We start from the raw sequence: 2,148 nt of genomic DNA, 5'->3' as shown, positions 1-2,148 counted from the left end.
GGAGGGGGGGGAGAGGAGAAATACTGTTTCACAATGCCCTCTTTCATTGAAACCAACAACGCAAGTGTGATCACTTTTATCCTATCCTCTGGGCACAAAATGCACACCTAAACATGCAGCAGTGTACAGTCAACCCTTGATATACCCCCAGCCCCACTTACTGCCAGGTTTTGCCAATATATGAAAAGGAAGACCAATACAAACATAGCATTTACACTTTTTCCCCACCACCCGCCAACTGTCTAAGTTGCATGGTCCTAATGTAAATCTGCCCAGCTATACTGCCAGCAAACCAAACGCGGAGCACAACACCCACTAGGTGGCTGCTTGATAATCCCTTTCCCCACACGTCTTTGCAAATTCGGCCAATTTTTAACATCTGTCACTGATTGGAAATGATTACAAAAATGTTATCATTTTTAGGCGTTAGCCAATATTTCTAAAAGGAAATTGGAATTAAATCTTAAAGTTGCCAAGAGAGACTTCAAATTCAAAGGAACTGCACTATCTCAGCCTGTCAGATGAGTATTAAGTAATTTTTAAAAAAACCACACATTAAAAATTACCCAAACAACCCTGTATGTCCTCGGGGTCCTTGACACATTACCCTAAGTTCTGATCCAACAGAAATGTGCAATTTGTTTATTTGAGCATTTAAACAATTCTAAGATGAATAAAGGCAGACCACTGAGGACTACATCAAAATTCCATGAAAATTTATTGCTACTGGTGAACAACCCCAATAGAATTAGCATTGGAATGCACAGGAAAAATCTTTTAAGCCAGAAACATAAAAAACCCTTACAATCCTTGACTTTTTACTTATAATTAGTAATAAAATGAACTAAAAATAACTCTTTGATTCTAGACAAAAGCAATTCTACACTTTCTTAACACTTTGCAGTCACACAGCCAGCAGTACAAAACACCCCATTTGGTCACCCAGACAGGAAAATGACTGCAACAGACTCCTCCTCTGTGCCAGGCGACCGGACAGTGTTAAAGTATAAAAAATTTTAAACTTTGTTAAAATATTCTGACATGTTGGGGAAGATCACAGTATAAAGATTTTTAAACTTTGTTAAAACATTCTGACATGTTGGGGAAGATCACGGCCTCACAATCTTCAGATTAAAAATAGACACAAAACAGTTATAGATGTAGCCGTCACCTATCGAGATGCTATGACAGTGATGAAGGACACAGACCAAAGTAAAATATCAAGCCTAACTGAACACTGAACAATCATAAATATCAATGTCTCTAGACCGGTAAGGTAAAAGCCCACAACATCAGGACTCCACACCATCTGCCCAGAAGTCAATGTACCCCTCTTACACTGACTCTCTGCCCCATAATGAACAGGAATCAAACCATAAAGGGGACTTGGAACTCCAAGGCACAGTTCACTAAACAAATGAGCGCAAGTGTTGTCATGCTATCATCACTTGGGTGATTCAAATCTGTGAATAACTCAATATCAGACCTTGTAAGGACCTGCATAATTAATTTGCACTGTGTTTTCCATCCAATCTAAAGCAATAATATAAATACAGAGACCATCTTGGAATGTCCAGTCCTTTGGTTATTTTTCTTTTTGGGTACTGATTCACCAACGCCTTCTTTCTCTGAAACCAACAAACCAAGTGTGACTACCTTTACCCTATCCTCTGTGCATCAAGTGCACCCCTCAGCATGCAGCAGTGTACAGTCAAACCCCGATATACCCCCAGCCCCACTTACCGCCAGGCTTTTCCAAAACGCCTTTTCACCACCACCCGCCAACTGTCTGAGTTGCACAATCCTTATTAAACTAATGTTAATTGGCCTCTCTATACTGCCAGCAAATTGGTACACCACACATGGAGCACGGCACCCACTCTGTGGCTGCTTGATAATCTCTTTCCCACACATCTTTGCAAATCGAGCCTATTTCAAACGTTTGCCATCGATTTGCTACGACCATGAAAATGCTATCATTTTATGGCTTTGGCCAATATTTTTAAAAGGAAATTGGAATTAAATTTTAAAGTTGCCCGGAGAAACTTCAAAGGTGTTGCACTACCTCACCTTGACTTCTGACCCAACAGAAATGTGCAATTTGAATTTACATAAAGTTCAGCCGGAGACGTACATGTAATTGCCCCC

General features: G+C 40.2%; 1 protein-coding gene across 1 annotated transcript in view; it reads right to left on the bottom strand.

Moving 5' to 3' along the window:
• LOC101853053 (60S ribosomal protein L26) overlaps positions 1 to 2,148 on the bottom strand; it is a 14,044-nt gene that overhangs the window by 794 nt on the left and 11,102 nt on the right. The gene's annotated exons all lie outside the window — the stretch shown is intronic.

Source organism: Aplysia californica, unplaced genomic scaffold (genome assembly GCF_000002075.1).
Source record: "Aplysia californica isolate F4 #8 unplaced genomic scaffold, AplCal3.0 scaffold00025, whole genome shotgun sequence".
Classification (NCBI taxonomy): Eukaryota; Metazoa; Mollusca; class Gastropoda; order Aplysiida; family Aplysiidae; genus Aplysia; species Aplysia californica.
The sequence above is the reverse complement of the archived record's forward strand: the minus strand, read 5'-3'. Positions and strand labels throughout refer to the sequence as shown.